The following is a 25,484-nucleotide window of genomic DNA, read 5'->3' on the forward strand; positions in this document are numbered from 1 at the left end:
TTTACTAATGGACAACTTGACCATATGAATGACTCTACCCAAGTCATTGGCTGAGTTTAGCTGAAATGGTTGATTTATTTTGTTTTTGCAAATTTAGTTGGTATTGCTATACCTATATTAGTTGGTATTTTGAATAGCTTAATGTTTATTTTGTCTTTGGTTGTTGCAAATTTTGCTTGTTTAGAAATGAGAAGATTAGTGCATGCTCCCGAGTATTGTTTTTCTTTTTTATGTTATCTTGTCGTCGTTTTTCTTTATAATTTAGTTATTTAGTTTTGAGGCATAACTTTTTCATATGACTACATTGTCTGTATGATGAAATTGATTTTCAGCCATGTGCAGTAAGCTTTCGGATCAAAGTGAAGCTGAGAATAGGGTGTTAGTTGATGGCGAATTGATAACCAGTAGAGGCACATCCATGGAGTTCTCGTTTGCGATTGTTGAGAAGCTATTTGGCTGCGAGAAGGCATTGGATCTTGCTGTCAATGAGAACTTTAAATAGACATATAACTATTATGTTGGCATTGTACTTTTGTAAATGGATTAAAATGAATGATTATATTTTTGAATGAATGAATGAATAATTGTGTTTGATTGAATGAATGAATGATTTAGCCATGATGTATTTATCTATATTAGCTTATGTGAGTTGATCTATCAGGGCATGTACTACAATGGTAAGATATGCCATTATTATATTTTATTTGATTATTTTTTTTTTTTTTAAAATAGGCAGTAGCTACGGCTATTAACCGTAGCCCTTTATCTCAAAACTGTAGGTGTTACTAATTTCAACCTATTGCTATGGTTCTTTCTCTACTTTTATCTATAGATATAATCCGTAGCTATATATACTTTAGAGCTATGGACAATATTGCTACGGATTTAAGCCGTACCTATTGGCTCTATAGCTACAATTTAAATCCATAGCCATAGCTTTAAGACCTATGGCTATGGTACCAATGGCTACGGTCGTGCTACGAACTATAACCATAGCCATAGGCCTTTAGCTACGGCTTTTATCCGTAGCCTTTTCCTAGTTTTCTAGTAGTTTTTACATCAAGATGCTTTCATGAAGGTAACATTCATAAGAATAAAATCAACTGTATTGATTATATATCGTCAGAGTAAAAGGAATAATCAAATGGCCTCATAATGAGAGGTTTATTATAACATCAGAGTTCACAGCGGAAGTATAAAACTGAATAGTAAAATCGCCTTCTTAGTCTTTCAAGATAATCTTCTATATGGAAGTAGTCCTCTAAATCTTCAATCTATACGTCTCCTGCATAATCTGCATGGTTGGGAGAGGGTCAATGCCCTACTCATAGTGAAGGTTATCCTTTAAGATTAATGATAATTCAAGAGTATTCATTAAAGTACAGTAAGGGTTTGATACATCCCGTGCTCCACTAACACGAGGGTATCAATATGCACAAAAAATCTACATAAGATGCATGCCTAGTAAAGTATGCTGGGCTCATCATATGTAGTGATCATCACATTGTGGAATACGATTTATAGATAACCAGCTCAACCCGCATCCCATAACTACGGATATTTGCCGACATGGCCAACGCTATCGTGGATTTATGAGAACTCCTCAGAGCGCACAACACATGGGCTGGGTGAATTACATGACAAGATTTGTTCATGGAGCGACTATTTGCAACATTCAATCTCGGAGTGATGTGACACTACATTTGTGAATTACACACATCTATTCGTGCACCACTACCAGAAGGCTCAAGGACTTACGTGCCCTAAGAGGGTCTCTACCCAGAGCACATTACGTCCATAATAGAATATTTGATACACTAGTTGTGATACATCTTACACATCACGTGCACTTACAGAGATAAATTGAACCTTAAAACACATAACTGATGAATTTGAATCATGAAGGATATAAACTGAATCATGGAGGTCATGGAATAGCAAGACACATGCCCAAGTCATAAAGATAAATGGCACGAGGCCAATAGAATAAAGAGAAGTGCGACAAGGGTCAACTTAACACAAGTGGCAATAACCAATCATAATAAGAGAAGAGTGACAATGGTCAACTCTATAATACGGAGAGTGGCAATGGCCAACTTAAATAAAAAGATGAGTGGCAAGGCCAACAACTCAAATAAAGAGATGAGGCAGGGGCGAGGCTTGTATCCATGGCCTCACATAAATTCAGAGAAATCACTTGTATTTGACCTCATGTCATAATCCTAAAAGGGCCAACATCTCCTTTCTCTCATTTCTCATTTTCATTCCAAGCAAATTCCATGAGAGCAACGTCCAAGCTCCCCAAAGAAACTAGGTGTGGCCCACCTTCGTACATCCCATCTCCACCATCCAAGCTTCATCTCGATCGTTGAAATGCATTCCATGGAGCTCTAGGACGCATCAGTGGGAGAAGAAGTCCAAGAAGATCTTTAGGTGGGTGATCTACCATCGATTTCCATTTGGGGGTCCACTTGTATGTGGGACCCATTTTGATGTATGTATTGTAAAAAGAGGGGCCCATAGTGGCGGGGTCCCTCCATCTCACCGATTCCTCTCTCTTTCTCTATCTCTTGCTTTCCCATCTAGTGGCCCACTTTGAGGTATGATATTATCCACGCCATCCATCATATGGACGATGGAGTGGAAACCCCACCTTGATGTTTGTGTTGCACATCAACCGTCCATCCATTTATAGTTGGGATGGGCAGGAGCTTTGAGTAGCCATTGTGATGTATATGTTACATCCAAACCGTCCATTCATGTGGGACCTAATATATTAGGTGGGCCCCTTTCATCCAGGCCGTCCAGCATCCCTAAACGCTGGACGCTGCCATTTTCACGACTCACACACACGCACACACGTATATATATGTATATATAATGCATATATTATATATATACTATATAATATAATATAATATAATATATATTATATATTATATAGATGATGTGGTGGGCCACTGCTATGCGGGACCTACCTTTATCATGATGTTTTTGGGTAGCCTCCTGCCATGTGTAGATATATGTAATATATAATATAATATTATATATTAATAACATTATTGGTGGGCCACTATGTGGACCGCACCATGATGTATAGTTATATCTGCACCGTCCAGTTGCTGGATGGTGCAGCAGGCATGTTATCCTAGCCATCCATCCATATGCAGCGCCTCATGCGCCCCCCTTGATGTATTGTTCAACCCACGTCGTCCATCCAAATCTTGTGTGGACCTAACATGATCTCATACATTAGATCAGCACCGTCCAGAGCGTCCAGACTCTGGACGGTGGCTTCTTTTTACATTTCATGTATGTATGTTATGTATATGATAATATATTATATTATATGATATCATATTATATTATATTATATTATATATACACATGTATGCATATGCCATATGACACCAGTCAGATCAGTGGGACCCATTACTGGTGGGCGCATCCCATCCTGACCGTCCAACTAACTGGTGTGCAGGGTACGGTCCCACCGTGATGCACATGTTGTATCCCTACTGTCCATTCCACACTGTGAGTATTACTATGATGTATGGGTTTTACCCGCACCGTCCACATGGCTGGATGGTGGGTCCCACCTACTGATGTATGTATTGTATTCCACACCTTCCATCGATGTGGACTCCACTGTGATGTGTTTATAATCTACATCGTCCGTCTGGACTATGCCATGAGGGCCACTGTGATGTATGGGTCATAACCACACTGTCAAGATGGCTGGACGGTGGGATCCACTATTGATTTAATTATTCTATATCCACGCTGTTTGTCAAGTGGACCACGATGCAAATAGTGGAGGTTTGAACGTCTACCATTGAAACCCTTTTTTGGGTCACAGGAGTTTTGGATCTATATGAAATTTGTTTTTCCTCCATATCTAGGCCTTTGTGACCTTATGAATAGGATGGATGGGAAATAATACTACGGTGAGGCCCACTGGAATTTATTAGTGGAAAGTTTCATCACCACTGTTAGGTGTGGTATGGTCCAAATGATCTTTCGACTTGATATATTTGAGGGTCATGTGCAGGGCCCACTTGCTATGTATTTGTGGCCCATTTGGTAAGGCCCATTGTGATATATTTTTAGCCCATTTGAGGCCCACCTATGATGTATGTTTGAGGCCCACCTATAATGTATATTTGAGGCCCATGTGATATGGCCCACCTGCCTTGTATTTAAGGCCCATATAATGGGGCTCACCTACTTGAATCTGAGGCCTATGGGCTAGTCCCATTGTGATATGTATTAGGCCCATTAGTAAGGCCCATTGATGTAGCCCAATCAATGTATATGAAGCCCATTGGTGCGGCCCATGGACGCGGTCCACTTGATGTATTTGAGGCCCACTGGTGCGGCCCATGTGATATGGCCGACTCGATATTTATGGTCCATTACGATGTGTGATTACTCCATAATGTATGTAATGATGATTATGGTGGGCCATGCCTGGGAGCAATGATAGTTTAATGTCCACATTGATGGGCAATGATAGTTAAATGTCCACATTGTGACCTTCCCTTAAGCTCTTTGTTATGCCGATTTCGATTTCGATTATCGAGGCCGATTATCAAGGCTGATTCTAATTGTTGAGAAAATTATCGAGGTTAATTTTGATTGTTGAGGCCGATTCTAATTGTTAAGACCAATTCTAATTATCGAGGTCGATTCCGATTGTTGAGGCCGATTCTAATTGCTGAGGCCGATTCTGATTATCGAGGCCGATTCCGATTGTTGAGGCTGATTTCGATTATTAAGGCCAATTGTATAGGCCGATTCTGATTGTCGAGGCCCAATGTGATGTATATGCAGTCTGTATTTGAGGCCTATGTGATGAGGCCCATCATGGTGCATTTGAGGGCCAAGCAATAGAGCCCATTATGATGTATATTAGGCCCATGTGAGAGGGCCATCGTGATGTGTATTAAGGTCTTGAGTAAGGCCCATGGTGTTGTATATTAGGCCCTTGTGTGAGGCCATAGGTCCACTGTATGTTAGGCTCTATGAGGGTTATTTCTTATGGGTAATGTTGGTTAAATGTCCACATTATTGAGGCCAATTGATTGATGCTGGCTATTGATACCGATCATGAGTATGAGATAGCATAGCATCATGATACATGCCTATACGCATCATCTGCATGTTTATTATGAGATATGATTGACCACTGCATATGCCATAGTACAGTTGGTCTATGGGACTCCCTGATAGGTGGAGTTATCTCAAATGAGCGCACGATATGCGTAGGATTGATGCATGATTGGACTGCATGACTCATGCATCTTGCATTGTGTGATTGTGATTACTGTATGCTCTAGCGACATCCGGGTTGTGACCTCCACAGGCATGACGTGGATGACTAGATGAGACACCAAAAATGTTTGGGTTCGAGCATCTGGGCACTTTGGATGTCCGTGGGGGAAAGTACCTAAACCTCCAAGGCCACAAGATGCCCCAATGTCGAGACCGAGTGGATACATGAGTGCTTGAGTGTCGAATACTAGAAGACCACATCTCTCACTATGTCGTGGTCGGTTGGGAGGGGGTGTGGCCTTACCCACCTGAGAGAAGGGGGCTAGCTAGGCTGAGTTTGACCAGCTCGTGAATGGGTCCGCTATTGACGTGTCGGGTAGATATTGGCTGACTACTATCTTGACAGATAGTGAGGCCTCTTCCACTTGCATGGTCGCGCGTCAGTGGGCGGCGATTGCATATAGAGTGTACTAGACCCCGGTGATAATCCCAGAGATGTACAGTACTGATACATGGACTTATTGAGCAGGAGTTGCATATTTATTCATTCACTATCCACTCGAGCTGGTGGTGTGCAACTAAATTGCTATGTATACCTTCGCAATGGATAGGATTTCGGTTGGGGCGCGTGACTAACCTGAGGTCAGGAGTTTACCACATTGAGTCTGACTATCCAAATTTAGGTATGGGACTGGTTTGGATAGAAGTCCCTTGTGGTGGATCCCATAGCCTGCGATACTACGTACTACCATCCTGACTTCACACTACAACTTAGTCATTCCATTCACACCACATATTGCATATTGCATTACTTCCTCGGCATATGGCATTTTAGGATGCTATGTTTCTACAATTATATGACCTAGATGAGGCTGATGGTATTCATAGCTCTTCCGAATTACATATTGTATGGCATCCTCAATATATGATATCTGGTTTATTATGTTTTCGCATAACATAGCCGATTTACATTACTTTCTCAGTATATGACATTGGCTTGCTATGTCTTTTCATCATATATCTTGGATGAGGTTGATGATATTTTATGAACTTATCAGTATTCCACTTACTCTAATATCGTATGATTCACGACCTTGTCAGTATTTATGCTTATTCTGATCTTGTATGATTTATGACACTGTATTACATACTTGGTACTTACCTTATGGACACACTTTCACTACCCTCTAAGCTTTCTATAAGCTTATGCACGATAGATGCATGCAGGTGGCGTTAAGTCACAGCAACGTTGAGCTTGGAGCATGCAACAAACTTTTGGAGCTTTGATTTTTGATATATGTATTCCCCTTTTAGCACTGTATTCAAAATTTTATATTGGTGGTTATGTGATGATGACGTTGTTCTTATGATTTGGGTATACTTGTGGTTATGCTTCTTATGAGATAAATGTACATTGAAAAATCCTCCTTGTAGGATCCCAGGATCGGAAATCTAATGCATGCGTGCTGGGAGCTGAGAATGAGGTACTACAGAGGTTGTCGGCACCAGATTTAGCGATCAGGAATTTTGTGAGCCCGGTTTCTAAGTTTGGGGCGTGACAACTATGGTTTTGATCTTTAATACCACCCGGGCAAGGCGAACATGGTGGCGGATGCTCTTAGCCGTCAGCCACGGGGCCTGGTGGCGCATATGATGGTCTAAGAGTGGAGGATGCTTAAGGATATAATAGAGTATGACTTCGAGTTTGGTCTGCAGTCTACCATTGTTCAGTTATCGAGCTTGTCGATTCAACCCTCTCTTGTCGTAAGGGTGATCGAGACTAAGCAGACAGACGAGTCGTTACAAGTTTATCGAGAGAAGGTCGTATCTGAGGAGTAGTCAGATTGGCAGAGTAGTTCTGATGGTGGACTTTGTTTCAAATGCCGATTGTGTGTCCCAGACGTCCCAGAGTTGCGCAAAGATCTAATGAACGAGGCACATAGATCAAGATTTACTATCCACCTAGGCTCGATGAAGATGTATCATGATATGAGGCATCAGTATTTTTGGGTGGGGATGAAGTGTCAGATTGCTAGTTTTGTGGTCCAGTGTGACATGTGCCAACATGTCAAGGCTGATCATTAGAGATCCCCTGGTCCCTTGCAGCCGTTGAGCATCTCATTGTGGAAGTGAGAGCACGTATCCATCGATTTTATCATGAGTTTGCCGATGACTCAGCGCAGTCACGATGTCATCTAGGTTGTAGTTGATCATCGGACGAAGTTAGCACATTTTCTTGCGATTCGTGCGACCAGGACTTTGGAATAGCTTGTGAGGTTATTCATCGAGGACATTGTGAGATTGCATGACGTTTTAGTTTCGATCGTTTCTAACCAAGACCCGAGGTTTACATCTTAATTTTAGAGGAGGTTCTAGATGGTGATGGGGTTTATTTTGCATCTTAGCACCGCGTATCATCTGCAAACCGAAAGGCAGACCAAGAGGGTTAACCAGATCCTTGAGGTTATGCTTTAAGCTTACGTGATTGATTTCTCGGGTAGCCGGGATGAGCACCTATGAATGGCTGAGTTCGTGTACAACAACAGCTATCAGGCAACCATAGGCATGGCTTCTTTTGAGGCATTATATGGTAGACCATGTAGATCTTTGAGTTATTAGACCGAGGTTGGAGAGTGGTGTTTCCTAGGTATCGAGCTTATCCAGCTGATATCAGAGGTCATCGACATCATCAGGCAGAGGATGTGAATAGCTCAGAGCTGGTAGAAGAGTTTTCCTGATCATCGGCGTCGTCCCTTAGAGTTTGCGGTTAGGGATCAGATGTATCTCAAGGTCTCACCCATGAAGGATGTGGTTCATTTTGGAGTGAAGGATAAGCTTGCCCCGAGATTTATTGGACCTTTTGAGATCACTGGGCGTGTTAGTGCCGTAGCCTATCAGCTTACCTTACCATCTCAGTTGCCTGGCGTCTACAATATTTTTCATGTCTCTATGTTGAGGAAGTGTGGGTCAGACATCATTCATGTTATTGATTGACAGTCATTGAAGGTTCATGGGGACACTTCTTATATTGAGTAGCCAGTTTGTATCCTTGATCGAAAGAAGCTAGTCCTCAGGACCAAGGTCATTTCCTTGGTGAAGGTACAGTGGGGTCATCATAGCGTAGACGAGGTGTATTGGGAGCGCAAGGCTGAGATTCGTGAGCGTTATCCCCATCTCCTTGATAATTAATTGTATTTTGTATTATCCCTGATTATATATGATGCCATGATTTCTCTCCTTTTATGAGTTATGTTTAATTGCGATGATAGTGTAAATTTCGAGGATAAAATTTTTATTAGAAGGGGAGAGTTGTAAGGCCCATACTGTTTCATAAACTCCCATGATCCTCCCTGTCAAATTCTGGCAAACTGCGACATGTAACTGACATTTGTGGTGACCCTAAGTCGCATCCCGTAGATCTGAGTCGTCTCAACTCGAAACTTATACCATCACGACCGTACCGTCATCGCAGTTCCAACGCCATGTCTTGCGCACTGATGCGATGCCTAGGCCAGGAGTTGTAGGCCCATGTATTTTTTGAAGAAACGCTGCGCATTGTGAATTTCGAGAGAATCTCTACAACCCATCACAGCAATCAATCAAGTACTCGTCAAATACGCAACCCATGCCTCTCCCATCCTTTTCTTACTAACAAAGACAAGCAACCCATACCCCATGCCACCTCACCCCCCATAAGTTAACTCTCTCTTACACACACCCATCCCTCACTTACACTACCCATCCCTCTCTCCCATCCTTCTTACACACATCACTCCTCTCTTATTTCACTCCATCCCATCTCATTCTCCATAATTTCCAAGCAGCTAAGGAGATAAAATCCTAAGGAGAGAAAACAAGTTAATTGTGTGGCCCACTTCCTACCCCAAAATCCCTCATCCTAGCCCTTCAATCCTTATCATCCTCCATCAAAGAGAGAACCAGGGAGTTTGGCATTCCATCGAACCAAGAAGATCCAACGGTGGGTGTTTATATGATTAGATTTGTATTTTGATGATCGGCCAAGTGGGGCCTACCGATTGATGGTACGGATCTCACTTTGGACTTTAGGTGTGGCCGATGGCCCACCATGATTCATATGTTCATCCCATGATGTGGCCATTCTCCATGGGCTCCATCATAATGTTTACTTTCTTAGTTTGAAAGGGTCATCTAGACCTTGCATTTTGGTGGAGAAGGGATCTCCACCGTTGATTTTGATTGGTGGGCCCACATGTAATGGGACCTATTTGATGTATGTTTTGTAATGCATGGAAGGGAGGGCCCATAGTGTCGGGGTCCCTCCATTGCATGCCGTCTCTCTCTCTCTCTACTCTCTCTCTCTCTTCCCGGTTTGTGGACCACCATGATGCATGAATTTTATCTACGCCATCCACGCGATGGGCCCAACTTGCTGGACTGTCTAGCGGACGGGCTTGCTACCTGTCTATTTGGACAAGCCCAGATGAAGAGAAAACATAAATATAAGCTTTATTCAAAGCTGGTGCGTCCCACATATGTCGACCCACCTTGAGGTATGGGTTTCATCCCCACCGTCCAGCTGCTGGACGGTGGGACTCCACATTAATATATGTATTATGTCAGCCGTTCGTTCATTTTTGTTGGACGTGAGACCCATCCCACACGTGCTGCACGTGTGGGGGTGGGGACCACCTTAATATATGTATGTGTTTTTACCAAAATTGTTCATCTCTATGGGACCACCATGATATATATATATATATATATATATAATATCCAGACCATCCGAGGCATCCAGTAGCCCTAGACGGCTATACAACTGCTGAAGTGACGTCATCCAGATATGTGGGTCCCACACATGATGTATGTATATCCACATCGTCGGTCCATCTGGTGGGACCCACCTCTGGTACCCAGACCATCCATCCATTTAGTTAGTGGGCCATGTGTGTGGACCCCACCATGATGCATACGTTATATCCCACCAACCATCATCTAGACGGTGGCCCAGTAACCCCACCAGCTATATAGTTGCTGTATTAGTCAGCAAGTTCTGTGGGGCCCGTGTGATGTATGTGTGCATCCAAACCGTCCATATGCTCAGACGTTAGCAAGTTTTGATGGTCCGATCATGTGGGACCCACCTCGATGTATGTGTTGTTGCATCTAAACCGTTTGTCAGGTGGACCACACTACCAAAAATAGCTAGAGAATTGAACGTCCACCATTGAAACTGTTGGGGTCACAGAAGCTTTGGATCAATATGAAAGTTGTTTTTCCTCTTAATTCAGGTCTTTCTGACCGTATGAACAGATTGGATTGAAAATAAATGTGATGGTGGGCCATATGAAGTTTTAACTGTGAAAATCATTATCTCCATTGTTATTTGTGGTATGGTCCAGATGATCTTCTGATGTGATTCATTTTTGGGTAATGCTCTCAAAAGATCCCTAAATAAATGAAAGTGTAGATGGTGCGGCCCATTGATGTGGCCTACTTGATGTATATGAGGTCTATTGGTGTGGCCCATGGATGCGGCCCACTTGATGTATATGAGGCCCATTGATGCAGCTCACTTGATATATATGAGGCTCATTGGTGAGGCCCTTTGATGCGGCTCACTTGATGTATATGAGGCCCATTGGTGCGGCCCATTGATGCGGCCCACTTGATGTATATGAGGCCCATTGGTGCGGCCCATTGATGCGGCCTACTTGATGTATATGCAGCCCATTGATGCAGCCCACTTGATGTATATGAGGCCCATTGGTACAGCCCGTGGATGCGGCCCACTTCATGTATATGAGGCCCATTGTGATGTATTTGATGGCCCATGGGTTGAGGCCCAATGTGATGTATATAAGGACCATGAGTGGGCCCAATGAGACGTATGTGAGGTCTTTGTGTGGGGCCGAATGTGATGTATATGAGGTCCATTGCGATGTGTGATTCCACCATGATGTATGTAATGATGATTATGGCGGGCCATGCCTTGGGAGCAATGATGGTTTGACATCCACAGTGTAAGAGAAATGATGGTTAAATGTCCACATTGTAACTCTCCTTAGGGCCCATTATTAGGCCCATACTTGTTGTGTGTAGGCCGCCTAGGCCCATCTTCGCTATGAAGTTAGTTCATTACCATATAACATGCTTAGTATGACTCCATGATTCATGCCCATACGTATCATATATATGCTTGATATGAGGAGTGACTGATCATAGCATATGCTATTGGGCAGATTGTTTATGGGACTCACTGATAGGAGTTGCCCATATGAGCGCGCATTACACACAGGATTGCTGTATGACTGGATAGTGTGATTTATACATCTCGCATCTGTGTGACATGATCACTATATGCCCTAGCAACATCGGGACCGTGGCCTCCACAGGCACATCGTGGATGGATAGATTGGATACCAAAAATATTGAATGTAGCACTATGGGCACATAGGATGTCCTTGGATGAAAGTCCCAGAACCTTTTTGGTACTAAGAGATACTCCAACATCTAAACCGAGTGGTTACATGAGTGCATGAGTATCGAATACCAGTAGGCCGCGTCTCTCACTGTGTCGTGGTTGCTTAGAAGGGGGTGTAGCCTTATCCGCCATAGTGAGAGGGCTGTAAGTTAGGCTAAGTTTGACCAGCTCGCAAATGTGTCCGCATTGACGAGCCGAATAGGTATTGGCAGATACTGGTCAGGCGAATAGTGTGGTCTCTTCCACTTGCTGGGCTATGCGACTAGGGAGGCGGCAGTTAGTGTGGAGTGTACTAGACCCCGGTGATATTCCAGCGATGATCTGTATTGTTATGTGGATTCAGGTGAGGACTGACACGTTTGTGTTGCATCTCGCATATGACATTTGGCTACGTAGGCCTCGCATCGCATGGCCTCGGTATGACCGATAGCATTCATGCCTTGCATCGCATGGCCTTGGTATGGCCGATAGCATTCTTGCCTTGCATCTCATAGCCTTGGTATGGCTGATAGTATTCATGGACTTACCAGCAAGTTTTCGCATTACTCTGATATTGTATACTTGACACTTGCCTTGCACACACACTTACACCACCCTCTAAGCTTTTCGTAAGCTTATCCAAGACCATTGTATGCAAGTGACGCTGGATCGTAGCAGCACTGAGGCAGGAGCATGTAGCTGAGCTTTTGGAATTCTGATATCTATATTTGTATTTCTCTTTCCGCATTGTACTGAAAGTTTTTGATATAGTGGATATATAGTGATGTTGTTTTGTGACTTAATTATGCTTGTGGTTATGATCCATTAAAAAAAAATTCCATGTTGAAAATCCTCCATGTATGACCTCGAGATTGGAATTTGGCATATGGGTGCCAGGAGCTGAGAATGGGGCACTACGGAGGTTGACGGCGCTGGTTTTGGCGATCAGGAATTCTGTGAGCCTGGTTTTCAATTTTGGGGCATGACATCACCTCTCTAACTTCTCCTTCTTCTTCCACCTATAGGCTCCAATGCTCCAAGGGAAGAGGGTTAACAGTTGAGATGGGGTTTTTTTAGGGTTAGATTGGAGGAAATGAGCTTGGGATGTGGCTGGATCTTTTTGGACCTCTCATGGAGGGTTGGAGGTTGCTAACAATGGAGAAAAGAGAAGGAAAGGTGACAGAGAGAGAGAGAGAGAGAGAGAGAGAGAGAGAGAGAGAGAGAGAGAGAGAGGAGGGATAGGTTAGGCTAGGAATGATTATTTATAAGAGAGTGTTAGGTGATGATTGCATGTGTAAGAAGCTTGGGAAGAGGGAGCATCATGAGTTGTAAGAGACATGGTGCTATGGAGTAGGGTGGTACGGTGGTTAGGTGTAAGGGTGATGTCATCCTCATGATGACCTAGGGAAATGTGCAAATCTGGATAGGTGGGTCCGCAACGTACGGTCCACGGCCATGATCATGTGTGGCCCACATCTCATGATCTAGGTGTCAGATTGACGAACGACATACGACGTTGGAACATGACGACGGTGCGGTCACAATGGCGCAGGTTGTCATGCCCCAGACTCGGTACCCAGACTCACAAGGAACTCGATAGCCGGTTCTGGCAACAACAGCCTCTGTAGTACCCCATTCTCAGCTACTTAGGCAGGTTCCGATCCTGGGATCCCACGAGGAAGATTTCCATAACCATATAACCATTTCCAATACGAGCATACCCAAGATCACAACAAGTAAATCTTGAAAATAACAAAGGAACGCATCACAAAATCCACTATAAATTTGAACTTTTATAAGTACATAGCTGAAAGGAAATACATTAAATAGCAAAAGAAGAAGGAAGAAGATCTACAACACTGGGGGTTCTCGGCTTAACTCTTATCCATGCTTTGCTGCTACGATGGTGACCTAAGATCTCCTGCATGCATCAATCATGCATATGCTTATAGAAGCTTAGAGGGTGGTGGAAGTGTGTGACAATAGTGCGCAGAAGAATAATAGGAGGTACAGGAAGGGAAACATGAGTAATGACAATATCACTAGCCTTACCGATGCTTATCATGAATGCAATGCAATGAGAACTGGGCGCCGTACCAAGGCGATGCATAAAGGGGCTTAAGTAGCTAATGCGAATGCGATGTGAAGTGATGTCAGTGCTGATATCCAAATCTACATATCAAGTACATTTTCAATCATAAGGAAATCACCGGGGTCAATTACACTGACGGATGACTTCCGCTCTCCAGACTCGTACAATCAAACGAGCGTAAGAGACTTCACTACCCGCCTGTGGATAACCAATCACCAATAAGGCCCGAAAGCATCGGACCCATTTATGACCTGGTCAGACTCAGCCTAGCAATGCCTTCTTACACTAGGTGGGTAAGGCCGGACCCTTACCTAACCTGTAAGTGCTATAGTTTATATCCCTGTCTGTTGTCAAATTTGTGGTGCCAAAATCACTGTTATGTTATATATAACTTGAATAAGTGAAGCTCTCTTAAGGATCAACATTCATGAACAAGCTAAGCTCACAACAAGTAAAGCTCACAAGACAAGACTCAAGCTAAAGAGTACAAGGCAGTTGGTAAAGAAATCAAGACCCTTTCAAGATTAAGCTACATCAAGATTTCAAGATTGATCTACATCAAGACTTCAAGGCTCATACTTCAAGGTCACTAGTTCCGAATGTTTCAATGTCCTTTACTTCATGGTTGAGGTTTGACTGACCATAGGTTGACCTTAGAAGTAGGTCATTTCGGATACATAAACCGAATGTTTATTTTACATGAGTTTAGCCTATTCTTCGACTAGTCCTAGGCCTTCTTCGACTAGTCCTAGAGTTGCTTCGACTAGTCTAAGAAATTCCTCGATCAGTCGTGAGTTTGTTACAAATTCCGGATGAAATCTGTTAGGCTTCGACTAGTCCAGGAATTTGTTCGACCAGTCGTAGGAACAGTGTCGACTACATCTACGACCAGTCGAAAATCTTCGACTCGAATTCCAGCGAAGCTTTTCAGGACCTACGACCAGTTGAAGGAGACCTACGACCAGTCGTAGGAGACCTTCGACCAGTCGTAGAACGGTCAAAGCATATCCCGCCGAATTTTTCAAATATCTGTTATTGCTTCGACTAGTCGAAGAGCTCCCTAGACCAGTCAAAGACCCGATCTTCTCACTTATAAATAGTGCACGAATCTCAGAAGAAATCATCGAATTACTTAATCCATTCAAGCCAATCTTCGTCGAATTTCTGAGAGATAATTCTGTGCTTCATCTAAGCTAAGTGTGCTTATTTAATATTCTCTTTCCTTAGCTTTATTTAATTGATTTTGTTTCTGCTATTCCAATCTGATTTGATAAGAGGAATTGTTATTCCCTTTCTTTGGAATCAAAATCAATTAAGGCAATCCCTATTTGGTTTAATTTAAAATCTATTAGAATTAGAACCATTGTAATTGAGTACTAGACATTGAACTTGGACATTCAATCATCTACTATGATTTGGTTCTACCGGGCTGCTACAACGAAGGAGATAATCAGGTATTTTACATTTAATTGTAAATTGCTTTTTGTTTTGGTTTCTTTCAAGATTTGCTAGAAAAATCTTGTTGTATTGGTTATCTGAGGAGAGCCAGAAAAACTCAGAAGTGGAGTTTTTTAATTGTGTAAGCCCACAGAGAAAGACACAATTGTAAAGGTTTTGGGTGAACCTGGGAAAACCTATTTTGTTAGTGAACGCTAATATCCCCTGTGTGAGGATATTAGGAGTGGAGTAGCATTTTGTGTGGCTGTTGTTTAACAGTTGGTGAACACACAGGCGAACCACTATAAACCCTTGTGTTGTGGTTGAATGATTTATACTTCTGATCTTTAATTATTCTTTTGTGGGATGTATGTATGGTGGTGAATGTTGTAATCATTTAATTCAAGCATTGTGAGAATTTTGTAACAGTTTAGAATTTATTTTCAGCTATTCCTTTATCAGCTTGATTTTCAATTTCATTTGAAAGTTGTTCCAGCAAGGTTGCCCTGCCATTTTTATGGTGTATAGCTGTCCCTAGAACAATACATTTTTTATTACAATTTATTTCAATTCAGTTTGTATTTATTTTTGTATTCCTCTTCGGTTTGAGATTTGATACAAAGATCTTTCTAGAAATAAGGTTGTCCTACCATAAACTCTGGTTTTTGGTGTAAGGTTGTCCTTAGAACAACATTTGTATCAACCTCTCAAGATCTGAATTTTGAGGCTGTTTTACTTTCCTGCATTGTGATTTACTTTGGCTATCATATTCATTTTAATTCAGCTGTTATAAGTTTTATTTGGCATTGTCCTATTCACCCCCCCTCTAGGACATATAGCTTGGCCTTTTCATAACCGACTATACGACAGTGGGAATCGCGGCCTAAAGGTGTAAGGCCCTCATGAGCTCATACTTTCCACTAGGTCATGACGTTGGGGCAGATCCTTAGTACCATCGAAGTTTTGGAAATTTCACCCTTGGACATCTTATGCACCTGGTTTGCTCAAGTAACATTTCCAGTGTCCACACATAAGGCTAGCCACGAATGTCCTTGTGGAGGTAAGACCTTGATGAAGAAAGGGCGGTATCATCATGAAATGAGATGCCAATGCATAAGTCACGCATACAGATCATGCACTAGATTCAAGCACTCGATATGCACAAGGGGAGAAACTCCATCCCTCTATCATATGAACCCAATAACCAGACATAATGCAATCCATTCACGCAAATGATGTATATGGGTCTTAATGGTATAAGTGTGCTACTCGGTGATGATGACATGGATTATACTCTTCCTTCCCAAGGAGGGACAAGGTCTAAATACATAAACATGTACTCTAAAGAGAAGTCCTCTAGTGGGGGCCCAATACTTTGGGGTAGCCCATAAGCTAAGAGGGTCATAAAGGCCCAAGGAAGAAGTGGTCCTAACAAGGGTTCAAGGTGGGCCTTCAACCACCTATAAGAATCGTATGGGCCTACCTTAGGGCCACCAAGGAGGACATCTAACCTCAACTGGGCCTCCAAAGGTAGCCCGCTACCTACACACATATAAAGCAAGGCCTAAGGCCTAAGCAATCCGAGGCCTAGTGGGTTATAGAATAAGCCCAACACTTAGGCAACATGATGGGCCCTCAAGTAAGGTTTTGGGCTTAACCATAAAGATCATGAGCACACATATTGTGGTAGGCCAAATGGGCAACCCATTATTCTAAACATATGGGCAATTCTTATGTTTAAAACAAGTGAGTTGGGCCTCACATCTTGGTCCAAGTATGGGGTTAATTTAATGGGCAACCAAGGGTCCAACTACTTCAGTATTTTGGCCCATAAAAGCTATCATGCCCCAAACCGGGAGATCGGACTCACAGGAATCCCGATGGCCGAATCCGGTGCCGCCACAATACCCCATTCTCAGCTCCCACCACTCATATGCCAGATTCTGATCCTAGGATCCTACAAGGAGGATTTTCCAACATACATTTATCTCGTAAGAAGCATAATCACAAGTTTACCCAAATCACAAAGGCAACATCATCATCACATATCCACTAATATAAACATTTGAATACAATGCTGAAAGGGAAATACATATGTCAAAATCAAAGCTCCAAAAGACTGTTGCACGCTCCACGCTCAATGCTGCTGCAACCTAACGCTACCTGCACGCATCTATTGTGCATAAGCATATAGAAAGCTTAGTGGGTGGTGAAAGTGTGTGCATCAGGTAAGTGCTAAGTAAGCAATATTATTGAAATTAGAGCAAGCGAAAATACTGACAAGCTCATAAATCATACAATATCAGAAGTAATACGAAAATATATTGATAGGCCCATAAATACCATCAGCCTTATCCAGGTTATGTGATATAGAAATACAATAAAAACAATATCATATACTGATGAAGTAATGTAAATCAGTAATGTAATGTGGAGACAACAAGCCAAATATCTAATGCCAATGATGCAATGCAATATGCAAATCTTGATGAGTCCACGAATATTGTTAGTCGTATTTAGGCTGTATAAATGTAAAAATATAGTAACCCAAAATGTCATATACTGCGGATGTAATGCGAAATGCAGTGTGAATGGAATGACTATGCTGGAATGTGAAGTCGGGATGATAGTACGTAATATCGCAGGCTATGGGGTCCATCACAAGGGACTTCTATCCAAACCAGTCCCATACCTTAATTTAGATAGTCAGACTCAATGTGGTAAGCTCCTGTTCTTAGGTTAGTCACACGCCCCAACCAAAATCCTGGCCATTTCAAAGGTACACATAATAAATAGTTGCGCACCACCAGCCCGAGTGGATTGTGAATGAATGAATGAATGAGTATGCAACTCCTACTCAATAAGTCTACATATCAGTACGATTCCTCTCTAGAAAATCACCGGGGCCTATTACACTCCAAACCAAATTGCCGTCCCATCGCGCGCAACAAGGTGAGTGGAAGAGACCTCACTATCCACCTACCAATATCAGGCCCGACTTGACGATAGCGTACCCATTTCTCGAGCTGGTCAAACTCAGCTTAACTTTGCCCCTTCCTCTCTGGTAGGTAAGGCCACACTAACTTCCAACTGATCACGACACAGTGTGTAACGACCTTAGAAATTTTTGTGCTAATCTTTCCTTAAGTAGTTGTTTTTGGGGTAATTAGCGTTATACTCGATTGCTTGTGAAATTCGCATCAATCACTTTAAATTGTATCTGCATGGCTCTAAATCTGTAGATTAGTTAGCGTTACGTTACTCTGAAATCTGAGATCCATCGCTAAATCCAGTTGTTCTGGAGAATTTTTAGAAGATCTGGATCGGACCTGGACCGCGCGTCGAAAGTCCGATAGTGATGATCTTAGGCTGTTGCGGTCACGGAGTTGGGCTTGACCATCTCCTCGAAAATCAAGTCCATGTGATGTTCTGGGTCGATTTGTTTGAGTTCGGAGTGAAGAGTGTGAGAACGGTTGGAATTTATTAAGTTTTTATGAAATCTGAGTCTTGTCGCTTGCGCGACGATTTTAAGCTATCTGACCGTTGGATTCTGACCCAATTTCACCCTCTGATCAGGATAGTTGGCCCAGGCATATCCTAGTGCTTGTGGACCTGATCGAGATTCTGTGACCGTTGAATTGAGTGTGGTCCGCCACGGCTGATCTGAAGAGCCGGTCGGTATGAAAACTCAGCTTGACCTAGATCCATGGTCAAGGAGCTTAAGTCCGACCTTTCGTGGTTATAGGCCCACTAGAAGTGCTTCGTTGGATCGAGAAAGGCATGCTTTGGTTATAACCTAAGTATACCTTGTCCCTGGGGTTAGTTTCATCAAATATAGGCCTATTTATAGTCCTTAAACCCTAGCCCTCTTTTCCATACGAATTTTCTCTAACCCTAGCTTGGAAAGAGAGTGGAAAAGAGAGAGAAAGTGAGAGAGATAAGTTGGTGAATCATCTTGGATTCTTCCTTGTTCTTCTTCATCTTTGAACCATCACTTTGAATCGTTATTCTGACGGTTCTGAGTTCATTTTGGGGTAAGTTAATCTAACCCTAATCTGTGTTAGAGCTTAGATTAGTCTTGGTGTTGTTGTATCTCATTTCTATCATTGTTTTAGGGTATTCTTTCGCCGTTGACGAAGACAACTCGTCTAAATCAGTTCGGTGTTCTTTCCTTGCTTAAGGTGCGGACTTTAAGTGTATAGGTTATGGTTTTCAAGGCTTTCAATGTCAGTTAGTGATTTATTCTTGTTATGGATGAGATTCTGCATGCTAAATGTTGTGTTTACGTTGCTTTCCTGTTATGCATGTGTTATATTGAGATTTGTGTATTCTATGTGTATGTATAAAGTACCGTATACATATAAAATATGCACCTGTGGTTGCCATGATTATTTGTCATGTATGTATGCTAGATGCATGTATGACAACTCCTTGGTTAAAGGAATTGTCTAAATGCATGTTTTTTCAACATACGTCATGTATGTTGTTCCATGTATGCTAAGTGTTTGTAGAAATGCATGAATGATCTAAAGTGTAATTTATTACACTATTTGCGGGCGTTGAGAAGTGATTCTCAACACTCCTATTGATGTGCATGATTTCCTTTATGCAAGTTACATTCCATGTTATTTAAATTCAAGCACTACTCGTGCTTACATTTATGTTAAGTTGATATTCCTCAAGTGCTTATGTGCCATGATTTAAGTTGATGTTCCATTACTGTTTTACATTCCATATGAATATCTGTTGTAGTGTAAGGTGTGTGGGACTATGCATTAGTCCAGGAAATTGGTAATCGACTCTATGTTCGTGGTTGAGGTTGCTTTCGCCACGTAGGACATATTAGACGAACCCGAGCCGTATTAGAGTTGACGGCAGTGGTTTGGCCACACGGAGTGTTTGCGCACTCTATGTCGCTCAACTCAACGTGTGCTCGTGCTAGTCGAGTTCGTCAAGTAACCCGATTGTCCGATGTATGTTCACCATGTATGGACGCTACTGCTTGAATCTAGGGTACCGAACTTACCAGTGAAATCCTAATAACCATGGTACCTCGATCCGCTAAGACTCATGAGCCGGACATGGTGGTATGGGACACCGTGGCCATGCTGTCGGCCTACGCTGGGGTGACGAACCTCCCTGTAGTGACCAGTGAGCAACTAAACTTGTGAGCCGATTATAGTGGTATGGGACACTATATTCGTGCTGTCGGCCTGCATTGATTGGTGACGAGCCCTTTGTAGCGACCTCGAGCATATCTGGATACCGCAAGGAGGTGACGAGCTGAATTGTGGTAGTAAAGGTGTGAAAGGCGTGCATTGATTGGTGACGAGCCCTTTGCTATGGCCTCAACTATATGATCGTATGAGATGTCTAGGATTGACGACCCTAGAATGGATCACTGTTTGGATGGTGACATGAGGAAGGTATCTTAGCTTCCCAATCCTGCTATATGAAATGGACTAATAACAACTTGGTAATCATATCCATGCACCGCATTTGCATGTGCTTTGTAGATGTGGCGCACTTTGAGGCGTTGTCATGCGTAACATAAGATGAAGACGCTGAGGGTGTACACGTGAGGGCACGCATCATTTTGCATACATCCTTGCATTAATAAGAGTACTTAGGATTTATTTAATTGTTCTGCTTTATCATTACTGTTTGATTGAACTGATAACATGTTAACCAGTGCCTTATTGTTCCACTGAGTTGATCACTCACTCCCACGTTTCTGGGGCAGTGTTAAACACCCACAAGACTCTGTCTTAGGTTCTAATGTTACAGATGTGGATGCGACTTTTGAGGCAGAGCGGGAGATGGATGATGATGAGGCTGCGTTCTCTTATATGCAGTTTTCAGACGGGTTCTAGCGAGCCTTGGTCTGATGCGCGGGATCTCTGGGATTATTTTTGGGAATTTTAATGATGTAACTTGAAACTTATAATTTTGTTAAGTAACACTTTCATGCGACCTGGTTGTATATGTACTTCTGGGATTTACACTTGTACGCATATTTTTCTATAAGTCTTCCGCTTGCTTTATTCACTTATCCCTGAATCATATCTGTGTTTTAGCTTAATCTATTCCATGTTTTATGCACTAATACAGCCAACATACATTCATCATTAAATATGTTGCATAAGTGATGTTTTGGAACTCGGGAGCTGAGTTATGCTCGATCCCCGAATTTCAGGGTGTTACACAGTGAGAGACGTGGTCTAATGGTATATGGACCTCATGTGCTCATGCATCCACTCGGTCTAGATGTTGGAGCAACCTCTGGGACCAAGAGGGTTTATGGACTTTCACCCAGGGATATCTATAACACCCCATGTACAATAAATTTTTGGTGTCCCATCTGGCCATCCACGATATGCCTGTGGAGGCTACGACCTTGTTGTCGCTATTACACATAAACATGGGATAGATTAAGCCAAAACGCAGATATGATTCAGGATAAGTGAATAAAGCAAGCTAAGACTTATAGTAAAATATGTGTACAAGTGTAAGTCCCGAATTACATATACAACCAGATCGTGTAAAAGTGTTATTTATCAAAATTATAAGTACAAGTTACATCATTTTAGATCCCAAAATAGTAATCCCATAGGTCCCGCGCAACCGACCGAGGCTCGCTAGAACCCGCCTGAAAACCGCATATAGGAGAAGGCACTGCTGCCATCCAGCTCTCGCTCGCCTCGACGCGCATCCACATCTCGCAACATCGTGGCCTAAGACAGTAGTCCGGTGGGTGTGAAACACCGCCCCTGAAACATGGGAGTGAGTGATCAACTCTGGAACAATAAGGCAATCGGTTAACATGCTATCGCTCAATCAAACAAGAATGATAAAGCAGACAATTAAATAAATCCTAAGTACTCTTGTTAATGCAGTATGAATGCAATATGATGCGTGCCCTCACGCGTACACCCTCGCCGTCTTCATCTTACGTTACGCATGACATCGCCTCAAAGTGCGCCACATCTACAAAGCACATGCAAATGCGGTGCATGGATATGATTACCAAGTTGTTATTAGTCCAATTCATACAACAGATTGGGAAGCTAAGATACCTTCCTCATATCACCATCCAACAGTGATCCATACTAGGGTCGTCAATCCTAGACATCTCATACGATCATATAGTTGAGGTCGTAGCAAAGGGCTCGCCACCAATCAATGCACGCCTTTCATGCCCTTACTACCACAGATCGGCTCGCACCTCCTGCAGTTTTCGTGTATGCTCGAGGTCACTACAAAGGGCTCGCCACCAATCAATGTAGGCCGACAAAGACGAATATAGTGTCCCATACCACCATAATCGGCTCACGGGTTTAGTTGCTCACCGGTCACTACGGGAGGCTCACCACCTCCAGAGACAGCTCGAACACTGTCCCATACCACCATGTCCGGCTCATGAGTCTTAGCGGATCGTGTACCATGGTTATTAGGATTTCACTGGTAAGTTCGCTACCCTAGATCAAGCAGTAGCGCCCATACATGGTTAACATACACCGGACAATCGGGTTAGTTGACGAACTCGACTAGCACGAGCGCACGTTGAATTGAACGACATAGAGTGCGCAAACACTCCGCGTGGCCAAACCACCGCCGCCAACTCTAATACGACTCGGGTTCGTCTAATGCGTCTCACGTGGTGAAAGCAATCTCAACCACGACCAAAGGGTCAATTACCGATTTCCTCTGGACTAAGGCATAGTCCCAAACATCCTACACTACGACAAATATTCATATGGAATGTAAAACAGTAATGGAACAACCACTCAAATCATGGTGCATACACATCTGAAGAATATCAATTTAACATAAATGTAAGCATAGGAATGCTTGAATTTAAATAACTTGGAATGTAAATGCATAAGGGAAATCATACACAACCATAGAAGTATTGAGAATCACTTCTCAACGCCTGCATTTAGTGTAATCAGTTACACGTAGGTCATTCATGCATCTCTACAAACACTTAGCATCCATGGAACAACATACATGACGCATGTTGAAATACATGCACTTAGACAATTCCTTCTTCCAAGGAGTTGTCATACATGCATCTAGCATACATACATGACCAAAAATCATGGCAAACATAGGTGCGTATTTTATACGTATACGGTACTTTATAAATACACTTAGAATACACAAATCTCAACATAGCACATGCATATCAAGAAAGCAATGTAAACATAACATTTGACATGTGAAATCTCATCCATAACAAGAATAAATCACTATCTGGGATTGAAAGCCTTGAAAACCATAACCTATACACTTAAAGTCCGCACCTTAAGCGAGGAAAGAATAGCCGAATTGATTTAGACGAGTTGTCTTCGACAACGGCGCAAGAATACCCTAAAATAAGGATAGAAATGAGATACAACAACACCAAGTCTAATCTAAGCTCTAACACAAATTAGGGTTAGTTTAACTTACCCCAAAAGAACTCAGAATCGTCCGAGGAACGATTCAAAGTAAAGGTTCAAAGGTGAAGAAGAACAAGGAAGAATCAAGATGATTCACCAACCAATCTCTCTCACTAACTCTCTCTTTTCCACTCTCTTTCCAAGCTAGGGTTAGAGAAAATTCGTATGGAAATGAGAACTAGGGTTTAAGGACTATATATAGGCCTTAAAATGATGGAAATAACCCCATGGTCAAGGTATACTTAGGTTATAACCAAAGTACGCCTTTCTCGATCCAACGAAGCACTTCGGTGGGCCTATAACCACGAAAGGTCGGACTTAAGCTCACCGACCATGGATCTAGGTCAGCCTGAGTTTTGTACCGACGGCTTTACAGATCAACCGTGGCGACCACACTCAATTCAACGGTCACAAAATCATCAAGTCCACAAGCACTAGGATATGCCCGGGCCAACCATCCTGATCATAGGGTGAAATTGGGTCGAATCCAACGGTCGAATGCTTAAAATCGTCGCGCAAGCTACACGACTCGGATTTCATAAAAGCTTATTAAATTCCAACCGCTTCTCACACTCTTCACTCCGAACTCAACCAAATCGACCTAGAACATCCGATCGACTTGATTTTTGAGGTGAAGACCAAGCCCAACACGGTGACCGCAATAGATCCTAAGATCATCGCCATCGGACTTTCGACGCGCGGCTCAGGTCCGATCCAGAACTCCAAAAATTCCCCAGAACAACCGGATTTAGCGATGGATCCCAGATTCCGAGTAACGTAGCGCTCACTAATCTGCACGTTTAGAGCCATGCAGATACATTTAAAGTGATTGATGCGAATTTCACAAGCAATCAAGTAAAGCGCTAATTACCCCAAAAACAACTACTTAAGGAAAGATTAGCACAAAAATTCCAAGGTCGTTACAATCTACCCCCTTAAAGAAAATTTCGTCCTCGAAATTCATACCTTCATATAATCCTCGAGGATCAGAGGGTAGGTCTTCCTGACCTCAGCTTCAGATTCCCAAGTAGCCTCTTCTACGCCATGATGCGACCATAACACCTTCACGAGAGGGATAACCTTGCTACGCAGCACCTGCTCCTTTCAATCCAGAATATGCGTCGGTTGCAGTACAGAAGTGGCATCCTCACTTAACTGCACTTGCTCCCAACCGATAATATGCGAAGGATCAGGAACGTACTTCTTCAACATAGAGATATGAAATACGTTATGCACGCCCGCAAGAGGTGTGGGCAAAGCAAGGCGGTAAGCTACCGCTCCCACTCGATCCGAACTTGAAATGGACCAATAAATCTCGGCCTGCTTTTCCTTCTTACCGAACCGCAAAACTCCCTTCATAGGAGAGACCTTCAAAAACATGATCTCCCACTACGAACTCAAGCGGTCGACGCCTCGTATCAACATAACTCTTCTCTGCTCTGCGCTGCTAGAAGTCGACGTCGAATGATGTCAACCTTCTCTCAAGTCACCTGCACCAACTCTAGGCCAAGCAAACTACGCCACCAATTTCTGCCCAGCAAGTGGTGCTCTGCACGGCGACCATACAACGCCTCGAAGGGAGCCATGCCGATACTCGCCGGAAACTATTATTATACGCGAACTCGCATACCGAAGACAATCATCCCAACCGTCTTTGAAATCCAAAACACAAGCTCGCAACATATCCTCCAGACTTGATTCACGCGCTCCGTCTCCCCATCTGCTTGCGGATGAAACGCGGTGCTGAACTTCAGTTTCACACCCATTGCTTCCTGGATACGAGTCCATAAGATAG

This window comes from Magnolia sinica, chromosome 19 (assembly GCF_029962835.1).
Source record: "Magnolia sinica isolate HGM2019 chromosome 19, MsV1, whole genome shotgun sequence".
Lineage (NCBI taxonomy): Eukaryota > Viridiplantae > Streptophyta > Magnoliopsida > Magnoliales > Magnoliaceae > Magnolia > Magnolia sinica.